General features: G+C 39.9%; 1 long non-coding RNA gene across 1 annotated transcript in view; it reads right to left on the reverse strand.

Moving 5' to 3' along the window:
* LOC148874025 (uncharacterized) overlaps positions 1-9,030 on the reverse strand; it is a 37,568-nt gene extending 28,538 nt beyond the window's left edge. The window contains exon 1 of the long non-coding RNA XR_016105478.1: positions 8,365-9,030. This is a non-coding gene — a long non-coding RNA (uncharacterized LOC148874025). The remainder of the gene's footprint in view (positions 1-8,364) is intronic.
* Positions 9,031-13,307: the final 4,277 nt, after the last annotated feature.

Genomic DNA, 13,307 nt, shown 5'->3' on the forward strand with positions numbered 1-13,307 from the left:
ATGGTGGGAGGTCTAGAAAGAGAGGAGTGGGATAGTAAGTTTGTGATACAAGCCAAGGAAAAGGTTAATGATTGGAGGAGGGTAGATGACTTACTGGCAACCAGGTTGAAGTTGAAGAGTGTCTTCATAGTAACCCCCTTCGATAACTATAAAGCCATCCTAGATCCATTAGAGAATGATTTGGAAATATTAGCTATCAATGTTCAGGCTGAGTTCAGATCATTCATAGTCTTCAAATGGAATCCAACATCCAACTCCAAGGATTTTTTTTTGTTGAAGATGGTGTGGTGGTGCGTGTAATAGGCTTGCCATTCCATCTATGGAAACAAGAAATAGCAGAGCCTATAGCTGTGTTGTGTGGAGAAATCTTGAAAGGTGCTTTCTGGGGCGATCTCTATTCAGTAGCAATCCTACTAAGTGGTGTGAAGCCAACAGAAATTCCACGAAAGGTAGAGGTACGAATAGAGGGTAGCTTTGTCTCTGTGTGGTTAGCTTCCTCCATTGAAGCAGGGCTATGGAAGGAGGCTCGGTTGGTAGGAGGGGAGAAGGAGGAAGAAGAAGCACTACGTGGACTTGTGAGATTGGGTAATTCAAATGGGAATGGATGTTTCACTAAAAAGGGCCAACATATTTTGGGAAGCCAAAAAGCTTTGGGGCAGTTGGAAGGTCAAACCTGGAGAAAGCAAGAAGAGGGTATGACAAATGGCAAATCCTTTGCATAGGTGGTGTCAGGGGAAAAAGACAAAAAGCTTCTACTATCGAAAGGGAGAAGGCTGAACCAGCAATCTCAGACAGGGAAGGTTGCTAGTTCGACCATTAAAACAGGGGGTGTGACTCTTTAAGTGGTCACGTGGGATGAAAAGAAGGGCCCAATCGAGTGGATCCCTATTATGCTGGGTCGGAGAAGGCTTTTCAAGTAAAGGATTTAAAGTTGGGCTCCTATAGTCTTGAGCCCAAGGCCCATTATAAGACAGATGGGCCAAGGGACCTGTTAAGTAAGCACATGACTGGGAGGAGGGATGATCTGATAGACGAGATAAAGCGTCTATCTTCTTCAACCCCGAACCCTTCCTCTCGACCAAATAGTTCAGGCACAAAAAAGTCTCAAGACTCGTAGTCTCGAGGCTCACTACAGTGGGTCCCATCCAACCTGGTGAACCGTCTCTCACCAGATAGGCACAACCCGAGATACATGAAGCCTAGTGATGAGAACAGAACAAGGCTTGAAGATTGGTTGAGTGAACAAAACAGTAACGGCAATTTTGATAGAGACGAAATGCTAAGTCTGGGAAGTTTGTCTCCAAAAAGCAACAATGAACTTCTTGAAACAGAAAGTTTGCATACAGAATTGTTCTTAGAGGAAGAGACTGAAGAGGCAGGTGGCGGGAAGACTAGGAATGGTGAAGAAATTGGTTCTAAAGCTGTGAAAACTCCTCCTCCCTTTGTCGAGGGAGCTGACCCAAAGTCTAATGAATTACAGGATGTTGGTGGAGAGGGACAATAATCGGCTGTAATGATGGATGCGAGCATTCCAGTGTCGAAAACACAGAGAAAGGTTTTCCAAGTGGGTAGGTCATCAGGAAGTGATTCTTTCACCATGTCTACTTCCCAACCTTGTCCAAAAAGGGGAAAGGCCTTAAAACCATGTGCCGCTTGTCAGTAAGCCATTTTCAATGATAGTCCTACCCCCGTTCTATCAGGTATGGGTGTCAATTCTGTTTTAGGTACTGACTTGTTTGCTATGCCTGTAACAGATATCCCAGCTTCCCATCTAGGAGATCCTGATGCAAGAGAGAGGGTGATGGTGGAAGGAGGAGAGAGGGTGTTGGAAGGAAGTAGTAAGGGGGAGGCGGATAGAATTTGGGAGTTGATCTGTACAATGATGGAGGAACAAAATAAAAAGAAAGGACTCGTAGAAAGATGTTGTAGCAAAAATAAGTGTGAGAAGGGTAAAATTCTTTCTCAAACATTGGCTGGAAAGGATGGAGAAATTGGGAAGGGGGGGAAAAGGGGAACAAATTAGAAAAAATGATCTAAAGTGGAAAGGCTAATATTAGACATTGAGGGGGATTTAGAATTCAGTGGTAGAGGGGATAGGAGGAAGGGCCTAAAATGAGGAGAATATGGCCTCTTATTGGGTCCTTTGCTATTTTGTATCGATGAAAATTATTAGCTAGAATGTAAGAGGGTTAGGGAGTGCAAGGAAGAGAAGGGCGATCAAAGACCTACTTCAAAGGGAAAAACCTGATATTGTGCTGTTGTTACAAGAATCCAAACTGATGGAATTAGATGGGAGATGGGTGAGGAGTTTTTGGAGGTCTAGAGGTTTAGGTTGGAGCTCATCTCTTTCTTGGGGAGCCTCGGGGGGGATTGTAACACTATGAAGGGAGGATGTGGTGGAAGTAGTGGAAGAATTGATAGGTAGATTCTCAGTTTCCATTAAGTGCAAGAATGTAGAAAATGGGTGTGTATGGGTCTTAACCAATGTTTATGGCCCTAATTCCTATAGAGATAGGAATGAGATGTTGGAGGAACTATATGCAATTAAGGAGCTATGGGATGGTCCTTGGAGCCTGGGCGGGGATTTTAATGTCATTAGATTCTCTGATGAAACCAGTAATCCCCAATAGATAATCTCAACAAGCATGAGGAAATTTAATGATTTTATTGAAGATTGTGAACTGAAGGAAATACCTCTGCTACAAGCTAGTTACACTTGGCCCAACCTTAAGGAAACCCCTTTGTGCTCGAAGTTAGATAGATTCCTTTTTAACCTTGCTTGGGAGAATAGTTTGAAAAACTTGGTTGCTAGGGCATTACTCAGGGTCACCTTCGATCACTGTCCTATCCAAATAGGAATTGAGTCTTTTCTTATAGGACCCAAACCTTTTAGATTCGAAAATATGTGGCTTACCCATCCAGATTTTGTGAAAAAAGTGAAGGAGTGGTGGGGTAAATAGGAGAGGGGGGTAAGATGGAAGGGGATCAAGTTCCGCAAGAAATTAAAATGGTTGAGAGCCAAAATAAAAGAGTAGAATAGAAATCGGTTTGGTAGAATTGAGGAGCAAAAATTGGGCCTAATCTCTCGAATAGAGAATTTGGATATAAATGAATCTCACAATGGGTTAACCGAGGAGGACAAAATGTTAAGGAGACAATTAAAAAAGGAGTTGGAAGAAGTGTTATTGAGGGAAGAAATCAGTTGGAGACAAAAATCTAGACACAAGTGGATTAAGAGACGCGATGGGAACACTAGATTCTTCCATGATTTGGCCAATGGGAGATGAAGAAAGAATTTTGTGACCAAGCTAGAGAAAGGAGAGGAGGTGGTTACCAACCAGGATGACCTAGCCAGAAAATTTGTAGACCACTTCAATTCGATTTATAGAAGGCCTTTGAGTGAGAGAACAATCATGGAAAGGGTGGATTGGCCAAGAATTGATGAAGGAGTGGCAAGGTGGTTGGAAAGGGATTTCGAGGAAGAAGAGATTAAGAAAGTTGTCTTTCTAATGGATAGATCCAAGGCTCCGGGTCCATATGGCTTTACAATGGGTTTTAATCAAGACTGCTGGAAGGTGTTGAAAGAGGATATAGCTGAAGTCTTTAAGGAATTTGCAGACAATCACACTATAAGCCTTGGAATTAATGCCACCTTTTTGGCCTTGATACTTAAGAAGAATGATGCCAACCACCCAAAAGATTATAGGCCTATTAGTCTGGTGACAAGCATCTATAAAATTCTGGCTAAAGTGCTCTTATTGAGAATCAAAACAGTCCTCCCTACCATCATTAGTGAAACTCAGGAGGCTTTCATTCAAGGGCGACAAATAACAGATCAAATCTTAATTGCGAATGAGTGTTTGGAGGAAATGAAAAGGTCTACTAGGAAATTATTCATTTGTAAATTGGATCTTGAAAAGGCCTATGATTTGGTGAAATGGGAGCTTCTATTAGAGGTTATGCGGAATGATGGTTTTGGGGACAAGTGGTGTAGTTGGACCTTGGGTGTATCAGTACTTGTCACTACTCTATTCTAGTAAATGGTACGGTGAGGGATTTTTTTCTAGCTTGCAGGGATGTTAGGCATGAGGATCCACTTTCACCATTCCTTTTTACCTTAGTAGCTGATGTGATTAGTAGGATCATTACTAAGGCTGACAGCGAAGATGCCATTAGGGGTTGGAGAATAGGGATGCACCAAGTCCCTGTCACCCACCTTCAGTTTGCAGATGACCTAATGATTTTTTGTGAATGAGGTCTTAGTGAAAAGGTAGCAAATCTAAAGGAGCTAATAAAAGGATTTGAAAGTGTCTCTAATTTGAGAATAAATCTGGAAAAGAGTTGCGTAGCAGGTATAAATTTGGAGGTAGGGGAGGTCGAGGCTATTGCAGAGTGTCTTGAGTGTTCCACCTCTGCTTGGCCTATGTCATATTTAGGGCTTCCTTTAGGGGCAAATCCTAGGGAGAGTAGATTTTGGACCCCAGTGTTAGAAAAAATTGAGAAGAGATTAGTCTCTTGAAAGAGGAACTATATCTCTTTAGGAGGAAGAATTACCCTAATAAGAGCTACCTTGACTAACTTACCTACCTATTATTTGTTTGTCTTTAGGATACCAGTTAGGGAAGCTAGGAAGCTGGAGAAGTTGATGAGAGACTTCTTATGGGAGCTGGGACAAGAGAAAAAGGACCACTTGGTTAATTGAGAAATTGTGTACAGAAGTAAATAAGAGGGGGGTTTGGGAAATGGGAGGGTAATTAGAAAGAATCAAGCTCTGTTAGCGAAATGGTTGTGGAGATGGCCTTTGGAAAGAGAGAAATTGTGGCATGAGGTGGTGGGAAGTATTCATTGGAGGTCAGAGAATGGATGGGATGCTGGTGTATCGAGGCAAGCTAACCTAGCAGTACCTTGGAAGGCTATTCACAACACCCTTCCTCAATTCCTCAATTTTATCAGGTATGAAGTTTGTTCTGGAAACTCTATCCTTTTTTGGGAGGATATTTGGGTAGGAGACTCACCGTTAAAGGATTTGTTCCCCTTACTTTTTTCTATTTCTTTGTATAAAAAAGAGGTGGTCTCAAAATTTGTCTCGCCCTTGGGAACACCATTAGATCCTACTTGGGATTTTAGTTTTCGTAGAGGACTTAGGGATGTTGAAATTGAGTCTCTTTCTTTTTTGCTTGGGTGTCTTAATCAGGTTTGTTTGAATCCCTCCAAGCTAGATAAGAGGGTTTGGACTCCTAGACCCAATGGAACCTTCACTTGTGCTTCTTTTTTCAAGTCCATCTCTCAACTTTCTACTCACCAACCCTTTCCATCAAAAGAAATTTGGTGTAGGCCAGTCCCCCCAAAAATTATGGCTTTTTGTTGGGAAATTTTCCATGGGAAAGTAAACACTTTAGAAAACCTACAAAAGAGAATACCTTTTCTTTGTATTTCTCCTAATTGGTGTATCCTCTGTAGAGCTTACGGTGAGGATTGTTACCATCTATTAGTATCTTGTCCCTTTTCTGCAGACCTTTGGGCTTGACTACTTTCGTTGTTTGGGGGTAGTTAGAGTCTACCAACAGAAGTTCACATGCTCTTCAACCATTCTACCTTTTATTGGCCTATAAAAATAGATAGAATTATGTGGAGATGTGCTCATGCTGCCTTGACTTGGACTCTTTGGGAAGAAAGGAATCTTAGAATTTTTCAAGATAAGGAAAGGAACAGCCAAGATTTGAAAGACTGTGCGTTAAACAGGGCAATACATTGGCTAGCAGTAGCAAGGTGCTCATCTTTAAAGGCCAAATCAATTACAAGCTGGTCTCCTCCACCCGAAGGCTCAATTAAGTTGAACTTTGATGGAAGCAGTATGGGTAATCCAGGATTATCTGGAGTGGGGGGTGCTTTGAGAAATGAGAAGGGAGAGATTTTGTTGCTCTACTCAAGTCCTTTGGGAATTGGGAATTCCATCAGGGCAGAACTTTTAGCTGTTGTACAAGGAGTTCAATTTGCAAACCAGCTGGGGGTACAACAACTAATAATCGTGGGGGATTCCAAAGTGGTGGTGGGTTGGTTGAAAATTTCTGAAGAGGCTATGTGGCAATACAAGAATGAAATGAAGAAATTTAGTTGGTTGACAAGGAATATGTTGGTCACTATACAGTGGGTGGGGAGATCAGCAAATACCTTGTCAGATGTGTTAGCTAAGCAAGGGGTAAATAGGGAAGAATTATTTTGGGCTCAGTTGTGACTCTTGTTTTTCTTTCCTAGTTTACTTGTAAGTTTCAAGGACGGGCTGCAGCTCGCGCCTCTCACTGGGATGATGTATGAACTCACTCTAATTTGCTTCTGAATCAATAAACTTACTATTATTCATTAAAAAAAAGAAAGGGTTTGAGGATAGTAACTATCCAGATCATGTCTGCAAGCTTCATAAGGCTCTCTATGGTCTTAAACAGGCTCCTCGGGCCTGGTTTTCATGATTAAGTAATAAACTACATGATCTTGGTTTTTGTAGCTTTCAATGTGATCCTTATTCATCTATAGTCAGGATCAGATCATTATCTATATTCTTGTTTATGTTGATGATATCATTGTTACTGGCTCTTCTTCTCCGCATGTTTCTCAACTTATTAGCAGTTTGTCTTAGACTTTTGATCTAAAGGATTTGGGGTCATTACACTATTTTCTTGGCATTGAGTTTCACTGTGATACCTCAGGGCTGTTTCTCTCTCAACGCAAGTACATATTGGATCTCCTGTTGAAAACTAATTTTGCTGCAGCCAAACTAGTTTCCAGTCCATTGGCCACCTCTTCTCGTCTCTCTCGGTTTGATGGTGAGTTACTCCCTAATCCCACTTAGTATAGGAGCATAGTGGTGCACTCCAGTACGTCACTCTTACCAGGCCGAATGTTGCTTTTGCAGTTAATAAGGTTTGTCAGTTTTTGCATGCCCCTACTACTAAGCACTGAAATGCAGTTAAACGTATTCTATGGTATCTGAAGGGTTCCATTGGCACTGGTTTATTTTTCTTGGCTCACACATTGGAGACATTGACTGCTTACTTTGGTGCTGATTGGACTGGTTGCCCTGACGACAAATGATCTACTGGTGGCTACGATATCTTTCTTGGTTCTCATTTGATCTCGTTGAGTGCTAAGAAACAGCTAACTATTGCCCGCTCTGGTACTGAAGCTGAGTTCCGAGCTCTAGAAAATGCCACTACCGAACTCTTGTGGCTAAATTCTCTTCTTTCCGATTTGGGGCTACATATCTTGCAGCTCATCCCATTTTCTGTGCTCGTACTAAACATATTGAGGTTGATTTTCATTTCCTTCAGGATATGATCATTAAGAAGTGTATAATCATGCAATTCCTGCCCACACAAGATCAACTTGTTGATATCTTCACTAAGCCTTTTCTTCTCAACGTTTTGGATGGCTTAGGTCCAAGCTTTAAGTGCTTCTAGCCCACTTTCGCTTGAGGGGGTGTATTGAGGAGCTGACCAACCCTAGGTCGGTGTGAACATCCAAATTGAACTTGGGGTTCACCTCATGGCTGAAACAGTATAGAGCCGGCACTCATCAAAGAAAAGAACATAGAAGTGATGGGCCTCCCATGTTCAAGAAAATAACAAGACATGACTCACATGTGATCCCAAAAGAGGCTATTCTAGGTACTTTATCGGAGAGAGAGGGAAGTTATTAGGCACCCCTCTCCCACAATTGGTAAGTGGTACCATTCTCATGATTTAGTGAAAAAGAAGAAAAGAAAAGAAAAAAAAAAAAACTAGAAGGAATTAGGCCTACAAGAATGATAGTAATTTTATGGATCAAAGAGGGTGATTGTCATAGGGGATTCCTATCTCAAATGATTTAACCTTCCCATTCTCAATTTGGGTGGGGAAAACCTTTAAAGGAGCAAAGGAGTTGGCAACTACATGCCATCCTCCTTTATCCAAGGTTCCCCTCATTCCTACCAAGCAAATGGGAATAGGAAAGCCACAAGTGATTTGCTCCCCTATGAAAATAACTTATAATTGTGATTCCCAACATAAAAATTCAAGAAAAAAAATAATTAACCTAGACTAAATCAAGTTGAAAAACTATGAAATTAGATAGATTTCAGCATTGAAATAGATGCAAATTAAACTAAAATGAACACTATGATACATAGGATTTTCATTCAAATTGATTAACAAAATGTTCTAATGATTCCTACATCTAACCACCATGAAATGAACTAAAAATAAAAACATAACAGCCATCTATCAAGAAATAAACAATGCTGAAAAATAGAGAATACCTAGGATACCAATGAAGTTTTCGAAAATAAGAATATTAAAATAAAAATGAAAAAGGGTGAGGTGAGTTAATCACCTTCTTGTGGCCTTTTGACATACAACTAGTGATGGATGATTCGAGCTGAAATGTTGATGGTGTTGAAATGCTTGATGGACTTCCTTGCTTGGTCCGAAATCTAGTTTTCTTCTTCCATTTACTCTCTTGCTTCTCTCTTGGTCGAATGGCTTGTATTGGCTTCTCTTGGTCAAATGAAATGGAGTCCCCAAGATTTCGGTTGTGAGATGGTGGAGGAAGGAGGTTGAGGGAGATGGGAGGAAAGTATAGTGGTATTGGGGGAGTCAATGGTATAGGGAGAGGGGCCAGTTTGGGTTATGGTGGGGAGAATGAAAGGAGAGAAGGGAGTGGATGGCCTAAGGTTCAGCTTTGGTTAGGAAAACTAAAGAAGAAAAAGAAAATGGAGCTGTTATTGAATTTTTACGTTGCTCAAACTGAGGGAGACTCTCTAGGGTTCCTTCTTGTTCTTTTTCCTTAGATGTGATTTTCTTTATTCTTTCTTCTTCTCCTTCTTCTTCTTCTTTCTTGCTTCCTTTGGCCGAATGGAAATTCTTTGTTCTCTCCCTTTTTCTTGGTTGAGAGGAAGTGGAAGGGGTAAGTGATGGAGATGAAGGAGAGTGGTGGAAGTGGAGAGAATGAGAGAATGTAGAGAGTGTGAGAGAGAGGAGAAGAGCATTGCTGCTTCGGTTCTTGAAAGGGAGAAGACCATGCAAGAAGCAAGAGAGTCCCCCCAAAAGTCTTTTTATTCGGATAGTTTTTTCTCCTTTTTTTTTTATGATTTCATTTTGTTTAAACCGAAGGGAGTTGGGTTGGTTTGGTTTTTGGTTAGAACTAAATTAGATGGGTTGGGACCGAATTTGGAGACTTCTGGTTAGGATTTAAGTGTAAAAAATTAGGGTTTTGAGCTTGATTTTCAAAAGAGATGGATGATTAGGATCTTTTGTATACTAATCTAAGGGATGGGATGGCTCTAAATCTTCTTTCATTTTGTTTCCTTTTTTTTCTTCTTTTTCTTATTAGCTATACTTATTTGACCGAATTAATGCTAGGGGGCAAGGCTCCCTCTTTGTCTCCCCCATTTATGGATAGAATTGGGGATGTTCATCCGATAAGAGTGAATCAAGATGTAACAATAAATAACACAATAAGACCTATGCTTTATTTAGCAGTAGGAACATTTTTACCCAATAGTGTAAGCTGAGCCATCGGCCATAGGATTTATCCATACATCAACATTATCCATTTGAGGGCATCTGGCCACTCACACTAACAATACTTATCTCGAATATACTTTTAGCCAACAATTTCTGACCCTGGCTGAACCGTCATTCTCCCATTCGATTATATAGCTTCGTGTGATGATGCCTTTGCACATGATTATATGCATGTGTCATTGCCTTTTATGATGTGCTCAGCGATGAATAAGCTCTATGTGGGCCGTGCAACCCAAGTATCAGGTTTTAGTCTTTATAATTCGATCGAGGAAGACTGTAAGATAGAGCCAATGCCCAATTTCAGGGTTAATCAACTGTAAGTGTTACAAAGAAAAATATTTAGGCCATATTTCTCTGAGTAGTATTACGAGTTGAAAGGGTAGTTCAATGTGACATAATGACTAAAAAAACAATTAATGGTCTGTCTAAACTTTTTTTGTCCAAGCGTCGAGCATATGGTTAGCCATGTGTCGAGAAAATAGATAAAACCCTGATGACTTACATTATTACACCAAAAAAAACCATTAACGTCTCTCAATGACAAACTTCCAGCACTGGTTAAATAATTCTGCATATCTACTGGAATTCGGCAATAAACCGAATATTTTATAGGCACGATTTTGGTCGTGGTTTTAATTAGACTATAAACAACATCAAAGTTGATATAATTTAGCAAAGAAAAAAGAATAAAATGCGATTTTTAATAACAAGTTCGATCTTACAAGTCTTCTCGGAACGTAAAGATCGAGTTAAATAAAATTTTGACCGTGACAAATACCTCCGCTATAATGACAAATGAATTAATCAGTTAAATGTAGGGGTGGATTCGAGGCGAGCGAGTTGAATAGTATGAGGCTCGAGCTCAGTTCGAGACTGTTCTATAAGGCTTGAGTTCGAGCTTAAGTTCGGTTCGAGTTAGAACATTAAGCTCGAGTTCGGCTTGAGTATAAGCTCTATCTCGGCTTAATTAGAGCTCAATTTTGAGAAAAAATATTTTATAAAAATAAAAATTATATATAAAAATATTTTTTATTTGATATTTAAAAAATTAAGAATTATAATAATTAATAATTATAATATTTTTATGATATATATTATTTTCTATAATTTTATTGTATATATTAGAGCCAGCTCGTGAGCCTCATGAGCCGAGCTCGATTGAAACCGAGCCAAACCAAGCTTTTCATGAGCCGAACTCGAGCAGCTCGTGAAAAGTTTGGTTTGTTGCCACCCTAGTTGAGGGAGAGCAAAACGTTGCAAAAATTCTCAAAATTCTTCCCACATTCTGCTATGCGTTCTACAAGATAAAGCATGTGTTTGGTTCTATTTATGTTTATAAACGCTGCCACATAGGCGCCCCATCAACAAAGGCCTCATTAATAGCCTCCATACATATCGATATTTGCAAATCTATGCGCCTCTACCGTTTTAGGAAACTTCGTTTTGGAGCTTCCTAAAATGGGTAGTCATTTATCGGCACTTTGCTGATATGATGTCTAATGGCATCTATGTGTCATAAACACACTCATTAATTGTTTTTCTTGATTTTGCAACCGTACAAGTACAAAACATTACTCAATAAAGAACCAAACACCCTCAAAATGTTTCAGTTGGAGGAACCATTGATTCTACCTATTGGTTGGATATGTGATTGATTGACAAGGGAAAGCTAATACCAGCGTTGGATATGCGATTCCAAGAAGGAATTCCGTTCGGTGGGTATGCAGTTTCAGTTGTGAACCTGCACTTTGAAGCAATTTAACTAGCCAATAACGCAACTTTCACTCTGTGATGAGAAAGGAGATTATTGAACTTAAGACATTAAGACATTATTGAACTAGATCTCGTGGTTGATCGAATTTTTAAATTTGTTCTAACAAATTAAGAATTAATTTCTGGGTAATTTTGAAATATGAAATTTGGAGATCGATCCAGCAATCAATCAGACCACATTTGACACAAATTAATTTTTAATCATACCTAATGTAGAATCCAGAGTTCATCAGTTTCCAAAGTGGTGTTTATGTTTAATGTTAGTTCCGAACAGACCTTCCATTGAATACGGCAAAATAGTGTAACGAAGCTGGTTCAGCAATGGAATTTCAATACTTCGAACCTCCACACTTTTGGGATCAATATAACAGTGTTAACCTTCTTAAAGACTAGAACGAACTAAGGCTTTATGGGAACAAAGGAGCAGGTGTGTGTGCGAGAGAGAGAGAGAGTTGGAGAAAGCTTAGAATGGGTTGTATAGGTAGGTGTTAAGGGTAGGGAGGTTGGTCAGCCTCCGGTCCCAAGGGGATGGCCATGGGAAGAGAGGAAGGGACTGCTGAGGATAGTGGGAGAAAGGAGAGAAGGGAGACTGATCAACCTTCCTCTCTCCCCATAGAGACTGACCAACCTCCCTACCCTTTAACATCTTACCTATATTACCTCCCTACCCTTAACATCTTATCTATATTAGAATCTCTGCTTCCGATGTGATTCAGCGTGAAAGATTTTCTTTTTCCTCTCAAGAAGTTGATGTCGGTCGGATGCCGAGGAGAATGGCCTTGCGATTATAACATCGTCAATGACAGAAATTTCGGGAATTGGGCAGGATCACCTATATCATCGTGGCTTGCATCAGAAATGTCTTCGATGCCACGACTCATGAGCCCTTTCTTCAAGTCCGGGCCTGCAAAGGAAATTTATTCTTTCTTGCTCTTCTTTTTCTTTTATTACCCTTTTGCAGACCTATTGTTTTCGTAAACAAAGAGATTAATAACCTCATGTACGGTAGCATCATCGACACTTGTTTTAGACCTATTCTCCTTTTTTACAGTGTACACGACCAAATGAGGACTACCCTTTTGTTTCAATGTGTGCCACTAGTCATTTGTTTAATTCTAGGTTGAATGCTGGTGAGAAGAGGGAGAAACTAAAACCAGCAAAGAAGGTTATGCCAAGTCCAATCAAAATATTCTTTCCAAAGAAGGTTATCTATCATACACGAGGTGTAACATGTAGCAGACGAGGTGTCAATCTAAAAATTGCTCAGGTGTTCATCCACATTACTCAAGCACAGTCCATATATTCTCAGTTCAGCACATTCCAAAACCATTGACATGTAAAACAAAAATTAGTTTTCACCTTCATGGGAAACTGCAAGAATCCCATCACTGTCGTCACATTTTCTTTTTTCGTGTGTAGTTTTACGTTCCATTAGTTTTTCACCTTCATGGGAAACTGCAAGAATCCCATCACTGTCATCACATTTTCTTTTTTTTGGATTTTCGTGTGTAGTTTTACGTTCCATTCGTCATCTTACTTACAGTTGGGAGTCATCATTGGTCTGTCCCTTTGCATATTGGTTGTTCAGTCCATTAGAAGCTGCCCCTTTCATCAAGGGCAGTTTCACTTATTGATAGGAGACCTGCTCAAGGTTGGGAGTCATCAGAGCATCCTTGTTCGTCCTCTTGATTTTTTTTAGCAGATTGAACTTGTAGGAGACCTGCTCAAGGTTGCCAGCTGGAAGTTGGGACTAATTTGCTTTCTTGCAAATTAAACTTCCAAAAAAAAATCAAATTAAACTTGTAAGAATCTCAAAATAACTACACTGATAATAAAAAATCTCAATGGAACATTAGTGGTAGGATCATTCATTTTAGTAGATATTAACAAACTAAGTTTTCTTCAGTTGTCTCATGAAACATGATTTTAACTTATGTTGTGAAGACGAAGGTCTATGCATTTCTTATCTAATCTTCC

This window comes from Nelumbo lutea, chromosome 1 (genome assembly GCF_056320005.1).
Source record: "Nelumbo lutea isolate HS-2025 chromosome 1, American lotus-T2T, whole genome shotgun sequence".
Lineage (NCBI taxonomy): Eukaryota > Viridiplantae > Streptophyta > Magnoliopsida > Proteales > Nelumbonaceae > Nelumbo > Nelumbo lutea.